A 20,630-nucleotide genomic window follows, 5' to 3' on the forward strand; every position below is an offset into this window, starting at 1 on the left:
TGTAAGTGACAGTCAAAAGGATGTTTACCAAGAGGTAATGGCACCAGAAGCCCATGCTAGAGAAGCAGCCAAATAAGCTTACACACCTCCCAAATGTGATTCATCTGCGTGTCTTTTTGGTTGGGTTCTAGGATCATGGGACCTCGGTTCAGAGATGTCCTAATGGAGGCACTTATCCTCTTAATTATGTTCATGAAATCCCTCAGTAGTCACCAGCTCTCTCTACTCTTAGATGCTAGTATGCAGCCACTAACTTAACAAATGATACAACTGATAATACAAAACCAGCATGCATGGGATGACAACAACCTCAAACTTCAACATATCTATGACATTGACAATGAAATACAAGAGACTTTTAGTGGTGAATGAGAGAGTAACATCTTTGGTCATGACCTCACTTACAAGGGGGAACTGATAAAATCATATAGAGAAAGCCCTGGGGACCCCTCAGAGCCAAAAACAAAGAAAAAAACAAAAGCTCTCTTAACTTTCCTCTTTACCTTTTGAAACTTGAAATTCCCTCCAAGGCAGCTGACCCAGATAGCCAATCAAGCCCCTAGTTCATTATCTTTGACCCAATACCAAATAAAAACCACCTGCCCTAAACTCACCCCTGTAAGACGGACAAACCCTGGTCCAATCAGAAGTCAAGCTAATTTCTTTTCTATGTCTACAAAAGTCCTTTTTCACCCCTAGAACTCCAAGCTACTTCCATTCTGTCATCCCTTGCTGCAGCAAAACTTGGGTGTCCTGAAGAAAGTGCTGTAGTCTCTGAACTCAACTTCGGTATGTCTTTCACATAAGCAGGAAAGGCAACGGGGAAGTTGAAAACAAAGCATTAAAATACACTCAGCAGGTAAAATGTATCCTATTTCAGAAACATTATTTTTTAATTAGGCATTTCTTAGCATTGGATATCATAATAAAATGTCATAATAAAAATTACTTCTATGGTAGACATTATTCTCTGTGAATTATTTTCTTTGGAAAATTTGCAAGAATTTGGTGATTCTGCCTAAATACCATTTAATAAATCTCCTTTAAGAATATAAAGACATTTTAATAAATGGGTAAAAAATGGATTCATTGCTCTCCACATTTTCCTCATTTATCCATTTAATCAAGAAATATTTATAGGGTTCTAATATGAAAGGTGATGGCAGGAGGCATTTGGGTAAGCAAGCGTAAAATAAGGGTAATCTCATGCCAATGAGATTATAAAAAAAGAAAAAGTCCAAGAGAATTATAGCAAAACTACTCACAACAATTTAAAAATTATCAATAAGGTAGTCTTGGGGAAATATAATTAAAAATGAAATTTCTCCCAAACCAGAAAACCTTTCCACAAAAGTAGAAGGGAAAGAAAAACTATTTTATTATTGAATAAGCATTAAACCAGACTGTAAGTCAATCTCACAAAGACTGCAAAAACAAAAAGAGAGCTCACCCTTTTTATGTGGTTAAGCAGCTACAACCCATTAAATACACATTCTCAAGCTATTTAGGAGGAAGGTTTACAATTCCCCAGGAACATAACAGATAAGTGTGATATATTCCTTTATTACATTACAAAGAAATGAATTCCTTCATTGAGGAGGTCTTGCCTGGTGAAATTTGCAAGAGACTCATTTTACACCTTAAGTTTACACTTTAAAAGGACAAGAAAAAGAGAACTTATAATTACAGATTTTCTAAAGTAAATACAAAAATAGATGTTTAACAGGGAGAATTTAGCACTTTATTATTCTTTTATAGATGTATTTGCCCTTACAGTAGTAAGATACTTAATTAGCATTCAAAAATTAATATGCATCTTACCTATAAAATACACATACACATACACAAAAAAGCTGGAGTATATAAAGGAAATGTGAAAGACAAATTAGAGTCAAGTATACAGACTATGGAATTTTTCTCAGGACATCGAAGTTTTGCTACAGCAAAAAAGCCAGAACAGAAGTAGTTTTGGGGCTCCAGGGATGGCAAAGGATTTTTATAAATAGAAAAGAAATTAGCTTGACTCCTACTGATTGGACCAAGTTTTGTCCATCTTTTAGGGGTGAGTTTAGGGCAGGTGGGCTTTATTTTGTATTGAGTCAAACCAGGGGCCTGACTGGCTATCTGGGTCAACTGCCTTGGCTAGGATTTCAAATTTCCACAAAGATAAACCTAAGAGGGCATGTTTGGTTTTTTTTTTTTTTTTTTTTTTTTTTTTTTGACTCTTAGGGGCTCCCAGGGATTTCTCTACACAATTTTATCAATTCCCCCATTTGTCATTCTCTGTTATGAAGGCTTAACCAAAGATGCTGTTAGTCTGTCATTTACCACTAGAAGTCCCTTGGTTTTATCACTGATTTCATGATTTATCTGAAGTTCAAAACTTTCCTCATACCATTTGCACGGGTTTTCTATCCTCAGTTGTATCATTTGTTGAGCTAGTGGCTGCATGGTAGCACTTAAGAGTAGAGAGATCTGACAACTGAGGGATATTATGAATAAGATTAAGAGGATAAAAGGATAACAAGAGCCCTCAATAGGACATCTCTGAGCCAAGGTCTGCATGACCATAAAAGCCAACCAAAGAGGCTCAGATCAATCAGATTCAGGAGGTACGTAAGCTGATTTGGTGGCTTCTCTAGCATGGGTTTCTGCTGCCATTACCTTTTGGTAAACCTCCTCTTAACTGTCATTTACAAATACACAGCACTGGGTTCCCCACTTATGCACACACCTCCTTGGGAAACCAGAATATAGCCTAATGCTAATCAATTTTGTGGACTTATTTTGTAAAGTTCCAATACTTCATCAGCTACCGAGGTGATGGATTGCCCTAGGGGAGAAAGAGATTTCTCTAACTCCAAAGCTACCTTTTCTAACACCTTCTGTAATCTTATAGTGTATCTTCCAACCCAGGAGATACCTCCTCAATGACAAGGGGAACAATCCAAGAACAGAACACCCCATGAGTTTAGCCTAGGTTATGGGTTTTTCCCTGATCCATTTAGACTAGTCTCTAGTCTGGCAATAATCTCTTCAGGAGTTTTTATGGTGTGGGAAGAGGTCATAAGAGCCCTCATGTTTCTAATTTTCCCTTTTGAAAGCTTATTATAAATATCTATTTGGGGAACATTATTGCTGACAGGGTGGCGCAGGAATGAGACGCGGACACAAAGCTAAGAGTTAAGGGAGCAGGGGGCCCACTGCATCTCGTGCTAAGTGGACAACAATGCACTCTTATCAAAAAAAAAAAAAAAAAAATTCATTTTTATTGAGATATTTATATACCATGCAGTCATACAAAGCGTACATTCAACTGTTCACAGCACCACCGTATAATTGTGCATCCATCACCAAAGTTAATTTTTGAACATTTTCATTACCACACACACAAAAGTAATATGAATAAAAATTCAAGTGAAAAAGAACAATTAAAGTAAAAAAGAATACTAGGTGTTTTTTTTTTTTTTTTTTTGCCCCCATTTTTCTCCTCATCCCTCCATACACTGGACAAAGGGGAGTGTGAGCCACATGGCTTTCCCAATCACATTGTCACCCCTCATAAGCTAAATCTTTATACAGTCGTCTTCAAGATTCAAGGGTTCTGGGTTGCAGTTTGATAGTTTCAGGTATTTACTGCTAGCTATTCCAATTCATCAGAACCCAAAAAGGGTTATCTATATAGTATGTAAAAGTGCCCACCAGAGGGCTCCTTTTGGAATCTCTCTGCCACTGAAACTTTTTTCATTTCATTTCACATCCCCCTTTTGGTCAAGAAGATGTTCTCCATCCCACAGTGCCAGGTCTAGATTCCTCCCTGGGAGTCATGTTCCATATTGCCAGGGTATTTACATCCCTGGGCGTCAGATCCCACATAGTGGGGAGGGCAGTGATTTTACCTGCAGAGTAGGCTTAGTTAGAGAGAGAGGACCACATCTGAGCAACAAAGAGGCACTCAGGAGGAGACACTTAGGCACAATTATAAGCAGGCCTAGCCCCTCCTTTGCAGCAACAGTCTTCCCAAGGCAAGTCCCATGATTGAGGGCTCAGCCCATCAAACCACCAGTCCCCAATGTCTGTGAGCACATCAGCAACCACTGAGGTTCCCCAATCTATTTTTGAATATTTTCCTTACACCAGAAAGAATCAGAATAAGAATAAAAAATCAAAGTAAAAAAGAACATCCAAATTGTCCCTCCCACACCCTATTTTTTCATTTAGTTTTTGCCCCGATTTTTCTACTCATCCATCCATACACTGGATAAAGGGAGTGCAATCCACAAGGTTTTCACAATCACCTGTTATAGTCTGCATTGTTACACAATCATCTTCACGAGTCAAGGCTAGCGGGTTAAGAGTTTGATAGTTTCAGGTATTTACTTCTAGCTATTCCAACACATTAAGACCTAAAAAGGGTCATCTGTGTAGTGCGTAAGAATGTCCACCAGAGTGACCTCTCGACTCCGTCTGAAATCTCTCAGCCACTGAAGCTTTATTTTGTTTCATTTTGCATCCCCCTTTTGGTCAAGATGTTCTCAATCCCATGATGCCGGGTCCAGATTCATCCCCAGGAGTCATATCCTGTGTTGCCAGGGGGATTCACACCCTGGGATTCAGGTCCCACACAGAGGGGAGGGCAGGGAGTTCACCTGATGAGTTGTCCTAGCTAGAGAGACAGGCCACATCTGAGCAACACAGAGGCACTCGGGGGGAGACTGAGGCAAAATTATAAGCAGGTTTAGCCTCTCCTTTGCAGTGATGAGCTTCATAAGGACAAGCCCCGGGATAGAGGGTTCAGCACATCAAACTGCCAGACCTCAGTGTTTGTGAGAACATCAGCAACAATCCAGGTGAGGAAGCCCAACACCTCCGTGTTTCCCCCAGCTCCTCGGGGGGGGCCTGCATATATATTTTTATTCTCTGGTGGGGAGTGAGGACGTCCATCTCCACAGAGTGCCCCCCCATTCTCCCCGTGCTCTGATTAACAGTCACTGGTTCTGCAGTTGCATAGTCTGACCCTGGCAGGCTGTAGCCCACCCTGCCATGCCCTGGACAGTGTCCCCATTGCCTGCCCCATGGCGACTCTGCCGGCCAGGGAGGGGGATGTTCAGAAGGGGCTTTGCAGCTTGTGAGGACATGTTCTCTGCTGGCTGCTGGCTGACAGCAGCAGGCTCTTGTTCTCAGGTGTCATCTCTTCCCGTCCTCTGCAGGTTGCTCTCCTCCACTTCCTGACATCACTGAGCCCTCCTGTTGGTTTTGTGTCTCTTGTGTGGCTCTCCCCAAAAGCCTGGACTCCTTGGCTGTCTGCTCACATTTCATGAGAAAACTGACAGAAGGCTCTGGCGACTGTGTGACTCCCAGAGCTGAAAGGGGGATAGGCCCTCAGCTATCACCTGCAGGTCTCTTTCCCAGAAAAGACCTGGGGCCCCATGTCTGGCTGCCGGGGACAGGGGAAATTTCCATGGGTAGTGTGAACTTTCACCCCGACCTGGGTCCCAGGCCTGCGCCTTGAGTGTCTGTGTGGGGTGGGCCGCTCTGGCAGGAGTTGGGGGTGGGGTGGGGCTTGACATCTCGGGACAGACAACGCCGGTTTCACAGGAACCCAGATGTCCCACTCTCCAAACTGCACCTCTGCTGAGTCAGAATCTGGATCCCCATCCTCGTCTGCTGCGAGCTTGTCGCAGACGTAGCAGTAGCACTGGCTGCAGGTCTCGGAGTTCTGGCTGATGGGCAGGGACATCTCGCTCTCGGCACGTCTCCGGCCTGTCGCTCCGGCCCCACTCGCCTGCAGCTGCCGCCGACACCCCGCCGCTCAGTCCCCGCTGGCTAACTTTTCCGACAATGCACTCTTGCTCCAGCTATTTATTTCTGAAGCTCAGGTGTCTATGCTAAAGAGATAATTTACATCAGGTGTATATCAGAAGGGATAATTTACATCAGGTGTATCAAACACCCTCATCACAGTCACAAGACACACATCTTTACAGGGCGGGCCCGCATGGCATCTATGCAGGCCTGAGGCTCAGTCAGCATTCCAAGCCACCACCCCAGATATGCCTCAGGCAACATGGAAGACTTAGTTTCCCACAGAACATCAGAAGCTGTATAACAGGGACTAACCCAATTTATGAGTAGTACTTTATCCACATACAAAATAATGCCCTTGAAGAGCTTAATAAGGATAACTATTGCTTTTAAGGAAATGGATTATTGAAGTGGAGTATAAACTCCAAAAGGAGAATCATAACCGTCATCGTATTCATTGTTATCTGATATCTTACTCCCATTTAACCAACAATTTCCTTTGCCTAATGTTTCAGCACACCAGAAATTTATGCCTTGAGTGTAATAAAACCTCGGGGTACTAGAAGGACAAAGGAATTGTGTTCAAGGTAGGAGTACATAGGGAAGAAATAGAGTAAAGAGGAGATAAAAGAAAATCATGTTTTTTAAATTAACTTTATTTATAAAAATAATAAAATAAAATATTTCCAGATAAAATAAAACAAAGGAACAAGAAAAACAAATATCCTGCTCTAACTTCATTGACATAACTGATACAACTTCATTGGTGAAGGTAAGGTATTATTGGGGATGGAGAGTGGGCATTATAAGGGGGTATAGGATGAATAAGAGAATATTTAGACAGATGGTGAAGAGGAAGAGACAGAGAATAAGATAAAGAAATTCAGGTATATCTTGATCCATGATCTTGGGCATCATCTACTTGTTCGATATCTTGGGTAGAAGCTGTCTATGTCAGTTGCTCTCTGTTTGTGGAATCATGTCACTTTTTGCTTGAGATCCAAAAATGGGAGTAAGCTCTCAAGGGCTTGGAGCATGTTTTAATTGTAATAGGCAGATCTGGGGTCAATTCTCTGTGATTTTACTCCTGTAGTGATGGTCAGTAAGTCTTAATAAGGTCCTTTCCATCTAGGTTTTAAAGCAGCCTTTCATTGATGCCTCTTCCAGCATATTAAGCCTCCAGGTAAAAGGTCATATAGATTCTGCTGTAGGGGAATGCCAAGTAAGGCAGCCTGGGTCTGTGAATGCTGGAACTGGTATATGTGATTAGTCCCTCACAACAATTAGTAATTTTACATTGTAATAGGTGGAGTCCAGCAAAGTGGGAGAAATAATGAGCCTCATGTATCTTCCCATTATGATTTCACAGGGGGTTAGCCAGTGCTTTCCTGATGGGCTAGAGAGAGAGGGATTCAAATAATGTAGTTAATTTAAATTTTAAAATACCATTTGTTCTTTCTACCTGTCCAACCCTTGAGGGTAGTGGGGACAGTGAAGCTTTTGTTACATGGATAAGACTGCAAAGTTTCTTGATTACAGTTCCAATAAATTGAGAGCCTCGATTGCTTGAGAGAAATAGCAGGAATTCTCCAGATGGGAAAAATGATGTCTAAGAGATTTTTAGGTACTGAGAGGGTTGTAGCTTTGTGACAAGGAAAAGACTTTATCCATCCAGAAAACAGACAAAGGAGAACAAGAACATATTCATATCCTATAGAAGAGGATAGCTGTATAAAGTCCACTTAAAGATGTCCAAAGTGGCACTGTCAGTTGTAGTATTTTACTCTGTCCCACTCTTACAGTTTTACCAGGGTTATGTTGATTGAGAGGTAAAACATAATTTATATACTCACCTGGCTTCTTGTTTAAAGTTCCCTCCTTTTTTTCTTTTGGCTGAAGAAGCAGCTCTGACCTGTAGCTGACTGCAAGCACTTTCAGAGAAGTACAGGGTAAAATAATGTAACTGACAAGGAAATATGGTTGTTCTGGGGGCATGTAGCTTTTTAGAAAGAAAAAAAAAAAGAATAACTAAAATTATAATCAATAACACTATACTGTTGTCTAATATCATGCAGGTCAATATCAGGACTTATCATGGACAGTGAGTTGGTAGGGATTTCAAATTTCAACCAAGAGGAAATTTAAGATGGCATGTTTTTTTTCTGGCTCTGATGGGCCCCAGGGCTTTCTCTAATATGATTTTATCAGAAGAAAAATCTGATTCATAAAAGGAACAACAACACAAAATACCTTGAAATAGGTTAACAAAAAAATCCAGAACCTATAAGGAAAAAACTTCTTTTCATTCCTATTATGGGACATAAAGATTTAAATAACTAATGAAAAATAGATTGTTCAATATTCTCTAGATAACAGTTCTTCACAAATCAGAAAATCCAATGCAAGCTCGATTAAAATATATGAGGTTCAGGAGAAATAGAAAGAAGTTCAAAAATTCTGAATATCATATAAAGGAGTAAACAAGCTGGAAAAGTCTCTCTGAGAATATCAACCAGTTTCATTCCTATACACCATAAGGTCAACACTCTTTCCAGCATGAAAAAGTTAAAATGGTCATTGCCCAGATATCCCTGAAGATTGAGAGAATGAGCAAATGAGAGGGAACTGAGAAATTAGGATTTAAGAAATGACTATAACTACTGACTCATTCTATAGATATTTCTTTTTAGTGTCTAGTATTTTAGAGTAGCCAGAAAGAAATACCTGAAGTTGTTGAACTGTAATCCAGTAGCCCTGATCTTTGATAATGATTGTATAACTATATAGCAAAACAAAACAAAACAAAACAAAACAAAAACCAACAAGCTGAAACAGGAAAATTATGAAACCAAAAAAAGTAATTAAGGGGGACTGTCTTTATTGGTATTAAAATGTATTCAAAATGTATTAAAACACTACAATATTTGCGCTGGAAAAAATAAGTTTAATAGAAAAAATGAAGATTTCAGAAATAGAACCACATCAAATGAGGATGTAGTATATAATTAAATTTGCAGTTTCAGTAAGAAGGTAAATATGTATTATTATTCCACAAATAATGTTTGCATGATGAATGTAAATTATCACCCCTTACTCCGTGATAAATTTCAGATTCATTAAGCCCTTAAATGACAAAAATGAAAGTTTTTTTAATGTATTCTAAAAATTGGATGATTTTTAATATTGATGTAGGAAAGGCCTTTTAGGCTTGATATAAAAACCATGACTATAAAGGTGAAAGAAAACTGATAGATCAAACTGGTGGGAAAACGCAAATATAAGATGGGGGACTATAGCTGGTGGAATGCATACTGGGACAGAAAATTTGGAGAACAATCCAGTGCACATGTTCTAATTAACTATATACTTAGACTGTTAACCAGGCAGATTTCTGCTCTGGCATTTATACCCCAAAGACACAGTTCCATAAGGGATATGCATGAGGATGTTCAGTGTAATGTTATTTGTGTTGGCAGAGAGCTGGAAGCTACTTAAATGTCCATTGTGGGAGAGTGCATAGGTAAAATGTGATGGATTCATACTTTGGAGTACAGTGAAACAGTTAGAAACAGATTAGATCTCCATATAGCAATAAAAGATTTTTTTTTAAATAAACTTTAGTGAAAAAAATTTAAAAACAAAAATATATTTGAAACAATGCTATTTAGGTTGATTAAGAATCATACACACAAAACAACAGTACACATTTCACATTGGACCCAAAAATATATACATTAACTACATTAGAACAGTTGCCTATGGTGGAGGAGGGATTGATCAATTAAATCAATACAGAGAGGGTCTTTGCACTGGCCAATAAAAGCAACATATGATAAACTGGACCTTTGAAATCTCTTTAATAGGTGTTAGGATTTCCCAGGTAGATCAGATCTGAAAAAATAACGGTATCAGTGAATTATTAGCAGCTCAGCAGCTCAGCCGGGGTGTTCCCTATCCCTATCCTTATCCCACATAATTTCCCAGCTCCTCTCAACTTCCTGTTGCCTGAGCTGCCCTTAGATGGAGATCTAGTGAAATGAAGTCCTTTGTGGTGTGAGGAGGACTGCTGTTTCTACTTCTTTCCTTGGTTTGGACATGTTTTGGGAAAGAGCCAGATAGGAGTGAACTTCGGCTGATGATGGTTTGAACGGGTAGTTTCTTAATGACCATAAGTCATGGGGCTTCCAGTCTGGTTGCTTGATAATGGCTTTCCTGGAGGCTAAGATTGGATGATTCCAATTAGCCCTATATATTATCTTCTCCTTGGATCCAGTTAATATTGTCAAACGACTGAAGAACTCATGTCATTACCTTCCTTCCTAGAAATACAGTTGCAGAGTTCTCATATTTAATTGGTCTCTCTTCTTGTGTCCCTATTTCTTCCCATTAAGTCATCTAGTCCTTGCTTCACTGGCTTCTGCCATGATGTTCTCTTCCTACTGGTGGTACATCCCATTATTTCCCCACTTCACCCTGAATTACTTTACTACACGTTCTCAACTAGTCTCTTGTTTGTAATTGCCTCTCCTTCCCTCCAGAACACTGTTATCTAACTTTTCTTAAAATTCTTTTCTGACCAACCCCCCTTTAAAAATTTCCGAGCTTCCCGACAGTCATCAGGGTGAAGCAGATTCCAACTGGTATTTGACCTTCCATATAGACCTACCCCAGAGCCCATATGTCCATTGACTGCTCATCTAAGCCATTTGGTAGGACAGTCATGATTTTTTTTCTGCTGTAGTTTTATTAACTCGTCTCCAATACCTTTCTTATGCAGAACATGCAAGTTCTAGAGTTAAGAACCAGGCCTCAGAAAAGAGACCAATAGTATCAATATAAACATGCAGATATATAAACTTTGCTCATTGCTATGAAAGAAAAGTACTGGGCTATGGATGCATATAATAAGAAATGGTATAGTTTGGGGGAGGGGCAGGAGAATTAAAGAGTCTTAAACCTCAGGCATGACCTTGTTCTTTGGTGAAAGGGATGGGAAAGAGAGTTGCTGTGCCAGACAGAGAAACAAACATGTAGAAAAGTCCTGATGCCAAAAGCAGTAATCTGTGTTGGGATAACATTGAAAGGCAGCCACATAACTGGAGATCAGAAAGTTTAGAAATAGTGATTAGAGATGAGGTTGAAATTTTAATTGAGGCTCTGGAAAAAGGGGTGGGGTGGAATTAGAGAGGTAGGCATTGATCTCACCATCCCAACCCCAAGTACATTCTTTCTGATGAAAAACTGTGCAAGAATCTCTGTGAAAACAAGTGTCAGCCCATTGGATAAGTAACTGAAAGTTCATTGGGCAGGAGGAAAAGGACATCAAAGGGGACATCTTTAGAACTGAGATTCCCAATGACAGGCTGGGTCCTGCCCTCCATCCCCTGTCTGCCCTGCCCGCAGGCTCAGTCTCCAACATGTTGGGGCCTGATATGCTTCTCAGGGAGAAGCCTAGCTGTGAAAAGACTGGTTGGGTTAAGTACAATGGGAGGGAGATGTTGCTTAATGGAAGCAGAGCTTCTGCTATAGGTGATGAAAAAGTTGGGGTGATGGATGTTGGTGGTGCAATTAATACCACTGAATTGTGCATCTGGAAATGGTTAAAATGGGCAATGTTGAGTTGTATGTATGTTACTATAAAAAAAGTTTAAAGGAAAAAAAGGAGCAATGGGAAACCTAGTCAAGAACCAGGGCATAAGAAGTGGAGTTGGAGCTTGAGGAGGGCCTGTATCAACTGAGTTTATTTGGTTTCCTTTTTTGTTTTGTTTTGTTGATGCTAGTGACATTACCAAAGTCCATTATCAAATCTTGCCTGACATCTACCCCACTGTCATTTTACAAGGATAATTTGGAACATTCAAAGAATCAATGTGTGAGAACGTTGCAAATGTAAACCACCAAAAGTGGGGGGAAAAATGATTCCTCAGTAGTAGCAGGAACTCTGTGGCAACAGGCTTGAAGTGCTCTCAAATGCTTTTGGTGAATGTCTTAGTTGCTGAAATTAAGTGACATTCAGGGGCATTCCTAAATCGTTTACTTGCCCCAATCCTGAATCTTGAAATCTGGGAACTCTCTCCTTTGTAAGTAAAATGACTAAAGGCAACTTTCTTTTAGCTGACAATTTCCTGTTAATATGTTCTGTAATAACTTAATAAATCTAATTATCCTACAAGGAAAAACTCTCAACTCTCTATCCTTAAGGACTAGATCTTTGGACAAGATTCTCCCTGCCCCCTGCCCCCTCCCCTAATGCAAACTTCATGTTCTAGCACACAGTCCATTTCAATTTAACTTTTCCCATTCCTAGTCATGACACAAATATGAATTTTCCTACTATGTGCCTAGCAGTGATGAAAACACAGCAAGGAAAAAATCTCTACCTTTATAGGTCCTACATTCTAGGGGCTCAGTAGTGATGAACTCCCGCACATTCTGTTTGCTAGGAATGTCTTACTCTTCCCTCATTTTTGAAATTTAGTCTCCCTGGATATAAAATTCTTGGTTGGCAAATGATTTCTTTCAGCAGTTTAAATTATTTGACCCACTGCCTTCTTGCCTCCATGGTTTCCAATGAGAAATTGGCAGTTGATCTTATTGGGACTCCCTTGTACATAACATGTTGCTTTTCTCTTGTGGGTTTCAGAACTTTCTCCTGTCCTTGGCATTTGACAATTTGTATCTGAGTGTGGTTCTGTTCAAGTTTATCCTCTTTGGAATTCTTTGGGCCTCTTGAATGTGTATATTCATGTCCTTCATTATATTTGGGAAGTTTTCTGCCATTATTCTTTGAACATTTCTTTTCCCCTTTCTCTCTTTGTTCTCCTTCTGGGACTCCCATAATATGCATAGTGGTATGCTTGATTGTGTTCCACAGGTCTCTTAGACTCTGTTTACTTTTTCATTCTTTTTTTCTTCTGCCCCTCAGTGTGAATTATTTCAATTGCATTATTTTTTACTTCATTGATTCTTATTTGCTTATTGGTCTATGACTCCAGCATTTATGTTTCATTCCTTTTTAAGTTTCCTGTGTCTTTATCCAGATTCTCATATTGTTCATTAAAAATTTTCCTCAAAATCTTTAGTTCTTTCTCCACATTTTCCTTTACCTCTCTGAGCATTTTGAAGATTATGTTTTAAGTCTTTGTCTGATATGTCAAAGTCTTGTCTTTTTCATTGATGGTTTCTGAATTTTTATCTCCTTCCTTTGGATAGGCCATCATGTCCTGTTTCTGTCTTAAATTTTCATTGCACACCGTACAATTTAATATTGCATTGTACTTTTTGTATGTAACTCAACTTTTTACTTATTATAGTTTTTAAACATGGAAATGCATAAAAAGGTAAAGATAAATCTATGATTTTGGCCATATAAATGTATAAAGATGTAAATTGTAATAAGTAAAACAAAAAGATGGGTGATAGGAGGGTATGGGAATAGTATTTGTGTATGCAATTGAAGTAAGTTGATAGCAAATTAAATGTGATTGTTGTAGACTGAGAATGTTAAATTTAAACCCTATGGTAATAACAAAGAAAATACATGAAAAAATATGTACAGAAGGAAATGAGAAGGGATTCAAAATGGTACTCCATGAGAAATCAAATAAAAATTAAAGTAGGCATTAACAGAAGATTTGAGGGGCAAAAGAGGTATGAGACTTACAAAGACCAAGTAGTAAAATGACAGAAGAAAGTCTTGCATTATCTACAGTTACTTTAAATGAAAATGGATTACACTCTTCAGTCAAAAGGCAGAGACTGGCAAAATGGATTAAAAAAAAAAAAAAAAAAAGCATGACCCAACTACTGCTGTTTATAAGGGTCTCACCTTAAATTCAAAGATACAAGTAGGGTGAAAGAGAAAGGAGGGGAAAAAACATTCCATGCAAATAGTAACCAAAAGAAAGCAGGTATAAAATAAACTTTAAATAAAGTCAGATAAAATAGAATTTAAGTAAAAAAAACTGTTACAAAGAACAAAGACACTATATACAGATAAAAACACATATACAGATCTATACAGATAAAGCTAAGACAAGGAATTTGTTTTCAAAGTTTTAATGTTTCAGATACTAGTGGACTGGGAACATTGTATGTGATCCCAAATAGGAGCAAGGAGCTTCCCTTATCTATTAATATCTGCTTTGACTTTGCCAAGCTATGTAGCATTCTCCCATTCTCCTTCTCATCATCTAAAAATAGAAAAAAAAATAATAACTCAATCCTAGAACACCCATCTTCAGATCTGGAATAAAGCTGTCTATTCTCCTTACACTCATCCATTTCCTGGAATTAAAACAACTCTTAAAGAGGTCCCTTCTCAAGATACTTTTGAAAGAACTATATCATGACTTATTCTATGTAGTCATAAAATAAGATAATTATGTGGTTCTGCCTCCGCTTGTGCTCTTATGATACCCATATACTCTGCCATGGAGAAAAAGCAATGGGGTGGAGTCGTAGGCTGTGAGCATCATCACCGTGACAAATGGTGCCATTTGATGGGTCTGCCTGTAATGGAACAGTACAAACTGGACATCTACTTGGGTTATTTGAACTAATTATAGCTGATCTCTCTACCTAGGTCTTTTTCCTTCTCATCAAGTAAGATCTGCTGTTCACTTATTCTCTATTCCATCTTCCCTCTGGCCAACCAGAGAAGGCTGATGGAGAATTTTCCACTCCTTAGTGAAACTAGGCATATTTGGCCCCATTCCTCTGCCCCAAAGAAATATTTATCTGTTTAAAGAGTGTGAAACCTGACCTGACCAACATGAACTTCTCATGCTGCTAGCTCTTCTGATAATGAAACTTTCCCATTAGGCTTAGCTGCTACAACTGAAACTCAGTTCGATTAATAAATCAATGATATTTTAATAAATGTCTGTGTCATGCTATGTAAAATTACAGCTGAAATATCCCATTGACAAAGATAGCATGTCTGAATCAGTGGCTGGAAGTCTCAGCCACTAGTTTGGATTATGTTTTGAAAGTTTCCATGCCTTTAAAAATACATGCATATTTTTCATTTGCCTCAGTAACAAATGTGTTTTCTTTAACAAATTCTGGTTTAAGGTTTTTCCAGTTGAATTACTTCTCTTTACTCTTTTCCAGATCTTCCAAAATTATTCAAGTTCCAGGTATATATCCTATGCTTATTTTGTGCCTTTGAGCAGCCCATGGTATCCTGCAGCATAATCTCAAAGGGGCTTCTACCCCAGGATTAGAAATAGAAGCCTATTCTAATGAAAATCAGGAGTTTGTACTGGAATCTGCTATAAAAGGAATGTAAATGTAGGGAAAATGGATAAAATAATGCACAGTTTTCCAAACTTCTAACACTTGCCTATCAATTGTCGATTTTGCAATATCCATATTTGGTTTGGTTGAAATGTGCAAACTGTGATGTAGATATGCAGAAATGTAAAAGGCTTATTTTTCTTACCTTGATTAGTATCTCAAGCCCATGTTCCTGCTCCATAGCAGAAGGGGGAAAAATGTTGCCAACTCAGCTATCTGTCATTTTCAGTTTAAATTTAAATTCTTAGGTTAACTCCATTTCTTTTGTAAAAATACTCTTACAGTGTGTTTCCCTTCTCTCATCCCCCCTTTCTCCCCAGGGCTGAGTGAAGGTCCCAGGGGGGAAAGCAGGAGTCATCCAGTCCACTGCTCTTTCCTATTTTTGCTGGGCCCATCATTGAGGGATCTCATTTAGGAATGTGCTGAGGTGCACTTCAGGGCATCATGCTGGCATCCCCTCAGGATCCTGTAGTCACTTCCATGACATCTTCACCCCAAGCCCTAGCATCTGTAGCCCATTGGTCCTCTCAGCTCTGCAGGCCCCTGAGATTTCTAGATCTCTGCACAGAGCTCTCGCCACTTCTCTGATGCCTGCAAGGAAGACTTTTATATGTTACTAATCTACAGCCTGGGCCCTGTATTAGTCTTCTGTCATTGTGAACATGAAGACTCTCTGGGGATATTACAGAATTCCTAGATTGTGCCCTAAGAAGCAGTAAATAATCCACCTTCTTTGGAACTTTCAGGTCTGTATTAAGTGTTTCACCAACCTTTGGATTTGACCCCGAGAGAGCAGAGCCTGGGAGCAGTCTCTTGTTTTCAATTCCAGCTCCGGAAAGGGGTTGCATTTCCTTTCTGAGAGAGAGGAAATTTCTTTAAGTAATTTCCTGTCTCTTCCTTAGAGCTTCCCTAGAGCTTATGATAAAACTCTGTGCTTCAAGTCAGCCTTGAATTTCCCAGGCAAAATAGTAAAAGGAGAGAAGAGCCAGGGGTTAAGGAGGAACTTAGTTACCAACCAGGGAAATGGCATCAGTTGGCACCTCTCCTCTTATAATAGAGAGGAGAGGCTCAAGGTAGACAAACCAGCTGGACTATAGCCCATTGCAACAGTCCAAGCAAGAGATGATGAAGGCCTTAACTATATGATAGACTCAAGAGGAAGAAGCAAGTCCAAGAATTATTTTAAGTAGTAGAATCAAATTTTGTATGAGAAGTGATAAGATGTAAATGTGAGCAACTAACTGCATCTTCCACACCTCCATCAACACAAAAAGGCTAATACAAAAAGGTCATCCTCCAAGAGATTTGACTGGGTAAATTTAAGAAGCAAATTTCCAATTGCTTTCATTGCTCAATTTGTCAATTTTCCAGATTGGTGAGGAAATGGGAATAAGTATAATTATAAATGGTTGAACATGGTATGTGTTTGTGCATAGGATCTGTTTTCATGAAGTCTAAGAAGGTACATTATGCTGCACTTCCATTTTCAGCCTTGTCCTAGGCAATAAGGTACAGACAAGAAAGAGTTTATGGTGATATTAATGTTTCCTATATACATTAAAATAAAACAATAAAACTTTAAATTTTCATCTGGATACAACCTATAATCATCTCATAGACCATAAAAATATACCTGCAAAGTGCAGAAACTCTAAAATAGAAATAAGGTATGAATTCATGGGTTTCCTTTCTTAATTTCTGTTTCTTTACTTCTATCCCCCCTTTTTAAAAAAATTTTTTTACCGAAGTAATGTTACACAACTCAAAATTTCCCATTGTAACCACTTCCAGTGTACACTGGTATTAATTACATTCACAATATTGTTCTAACATCACCAACATCCACTATCCCAACTTTTCATCACCTCAAACAGAAACTCTACATCTATTAAGCAAAAACTCCCTCTTCTTTTTCCCCACCAAAAGTGACATTTCTGAGTGTTCCTGTTAAATAGAAAAAAGCAAAAGTAAAAATATCTCAGGGTATAACATATTCTAGAAGGCAAGTGGATGTGAAAAGTAAAAGGATATTCTGTCTACATTATGTGTGGCTATTTCAGGCATGTTTTTGACAACTACACAAAGGCACAGACTTCAAATAAAGAAAAATAATTTTCTGGAGATCCAAGATCATGCTCAGTTTGAGCTGAGTGTAACAATTTTGGCTTTCTTCTTGCCAAATCATAATCACATTCTGGGCTTAAGTTTATGCTGATGAGGAAAAGAATGAAGTCCATGATAGAAAGCTTTAATGTAGCTAAATATACACACTAGAATACTGGGTGTTAAAAGTTTAGAAATAGTGAATTTTTTAGGATTTGAAGAGGCAAGTGTTTACCACAGAGAATTTTGATCAGTAAAATTTTTGTATAACGTGCACAATATATTTCAAACCTATGATACATAAATTTCTGAAGCAATTTTGGCATTTGTGTAAAAATCATAAATCAGGGGCAATGCATAGATGTAATTAACACTCTGATGCCCTGATCATTTAATTTTTCACAACTTCCTAAGCTTTATACTCAACAGTAAAACTGTCTACCATTTATAAATCAAATTTTTCTGTAATCTTTTTAATAAGATCAATAATTTCACAGAATATGAATTTTACAACATGCTCTTCCACATTCATTCAATCAACAGTGTTTTATCAATTATTTTAAAAGGCTAATTTTAAGTTTTCCCACATTCATAAGGCTTCCTTTTTTATGACTTCTTCAATGGAAAATGAGGTTTGGCTTCCAGTGAAAAAAATTTCCCACATCATGTTGATGCTCTGCTGTATTAATTCAGCAATGTTTAAGGAGATGAGACTTCTCAATGAAGCCTTTGTCACATTCAGTACATCCATAGGGTTTCTCTCCTGTATGAATTCTCTTATGCATAACAAACACTGATGAGTTTTCAAAGGCTTTGCCACATTTTCTACAACTATATGGTTTCTCTCCTGTATGACATCTAGAGTGTTTATAAAGGGATGAACTGTATTTGAAGGTTTTCCCACATTCCTTGCATACAGGTAACTTCTCAAGAGAATGGCACATCACATGTTGAGTAAAGGAGAAGTGCCAAGTGAATGTCCTCCCACACTCACTACATTCATAGCGTTTCTCTCCAGTGTGAAGTCTCCGATGGACCACAAGTTGGGCTTTATGCATAAAAGCTTTCCCACAATCACTGAACACAAAGGGTGTCTCTCCATTATGAATTTTTTGATGAGTTATAAGGTGTGCCTTCCTGCTATAGGTTTTCCCACAGTCATTGCACACAAAGAATGTCTCTCCATTATAAATTTTCTGATGACTTACAAGGTATGCCTTTCTGCTATAGGCTTTCTCACATCCATTGCACTCAAAGTTTTTTTTCCCTTGTATGTTGTTTTTTATGTCTAATTAGATAACATTTCTTTTTGAAGGCTTTCCTGCAGTCATTGCATTCATGTGTTTTCTTTAGCATAACTTTTATTATAACTGAATGAGTCTAAATTGGGTTCCAAACTCTTTCCATTTGATTCACATTCATGTTGTTTTTTTTTTTTTCTTGAAGAAATAAGGTTTATATTCAGAATATAATTTTGGACTTTCTCCTAAGTCAGTGTTTCCTAGATAGTTCCAACATGGGTTCTCTCCCTTCACCATCCATGGCTCTTGTCCTTGTCTACCCTGAAGATCACTTTTGTTTTAGTAAATGGACATCCCACTGGATTAGTTTCATGGGTTCTCCAGCATCACATGACAACACAGTTGCCTCTGAGCACAGTCAAGCAGCTGCCACTCTTCCAGGGTGAAATCTACAGCTATGTTTTGGAATGTCACTGATCCCATCTCCTGTGGTCCTAGGTTCAACTTTTGTAGATTTTAAACAGGGCAGCTGGAAACCACAACAGACAGGAATATGCAAGAGGAACCCACAGCTTCAATTAGTCTTCCCTAAAATTTTACTTCCTTCCCATGAGCTAACAAGCTGGTGTTTGCCCTTCAGGTGTCCCCCAAGCACTATAGGGTCACTGGTCACACCCAAAGAAGACAGAACATCTCTTCATAGCCCCACTGCTCATGTGCAGCTTCTATCCCATTTTTACACACCACAAATGCAAAGGTGGATAGACCAAGTCCCTGCCCTTGAGGCTGAAACCAGCTAGGGCAGTTAGTTGGGCTATTTAAAAATGTGTGTATACATCTTCAACATACAGATAGAATATCTGCATCCATCTATTTTCAGAACAGATGGATAAACTAAGAATTTTAACCATCTTATACAGATAATAAAATTTATAATTCACCTATATAGAGGGAAACCTCTATTCCCTAATTTCAACCAAACCCTTAATCATGGTTCTCAAAGTATGGTCACATGACCCATGGTATCAGTTTTACCTGGGTACTTAGTAATACAGATCCATAGGCTCTATCCCAGTCTTACTGAATCAGAAACTCTGGTGACCAGGCTTAGTAATGTGTTTTAAGCAGCCCTTAAAGGGATTCTGATGCATGCAAAAGTTTGAAAATTACTGTTCTACAGTCCCTCCCTTTTAGTGAATTATTCACTCTTGAAAAGAAATATGCTACAACATGAATCAAATGTTTATCCTTTTTTTTCTCTGAGTGGGCTTTGGACTTTTTAAAATTTATTAATTAAGATTGCCAGGTGACACAATAAATAAATTCCAATTTTTCACTAAGTTCTTTCTAGTAAGCATTAACTAAGAATCAGCTTTATGAGTAGGTCTAGTGACAAAACGTGGGAGCAGGTGAAATTGATGACCAGGCTTCAGCTGTCCTCAGTTCAACTGTCCTCAGAACTGTTTTGGGGACGAACAGGAGATGTAATACTCCCTGAAGCTGCTCACTTCAGTCCCACCGCCTTCCACTCCACCTAAGAATATGTGTACTCGGTAACAGAGATGTTAAGAGAAGAAAATGAATATCTGCAAGAATAAATCCCATGAGGATGATCAGCATCCACAGCAGTGAAGTTGAGTCTCGCAGTGACTTTTAGGTTATCTCCCAATGACCAGCTCTCTGAAATTCAATGTACATGCACTTGAGAGTGATGGATTCAAGAATGTCCTGAGCGCCAGGGAAGACAGCGTCCATGGACTCACACAAATGATACATTTCACTCTACTCGCCCCACTGATCTTCGGTACCTGTAATAATAAAATGTTAAAATTTTAGGAAGTTTTGCTTATAATGAGCAAAGGCTATCTCCAAGCTGCCCAAAGTGATGGATTTCTGTGGACACCTGACTGTGGCTTCAGGTGTCAAAGGCAGTTGGTCCTCTCACAGCTCCCTGCTCCCGAGTGGGGCATTGCTTTGGCCTCTGATAAGATGAAGCCTTTTTCAGCATTTGGAGGACTGCATCTTCTTTTTGCTCTGCTATGGACTTGTTCTGGAGAGCAGCCAGGTATGTACAGAGTAATAGGAGAAATGGTGGGTAACTAATGATCAATCATGAGGTTTCTTTTTTGGCTTTTTAAACCTGAATGCTGCAATCTGATGCTCTGTTGCTAATAGCTAAGG

General features: G+C 38.8%; 1 pseudogene; it reads right to left on the reverse strand.

The window, feature by feature from the left end:
• Positions 1-17,897: 17,897 nt before the first annotated feature.
• On the reverse strand, positions 17,898-20,204 carry LOC119536599 (annotated as a pseudogene).
• Positions 20,205-20,630: the final 426 nt, after the last annotated feature.

Source organism: Choloepus didactylus, chromosome 6 (assembly GCF_015220235.1).
Source record: "Choloepus didactylus isolate mChoDid1 chromosome 6, mChoDid1.pri, whole genome shotgun sequence".
NCBI classification, from domain to species: domain Eukaryota; kingdom Metazoa; phylum Chordata; class Mammalia; order Pilosa; family Megalonychidae; genus Choloepus; species Choloepus didactylus.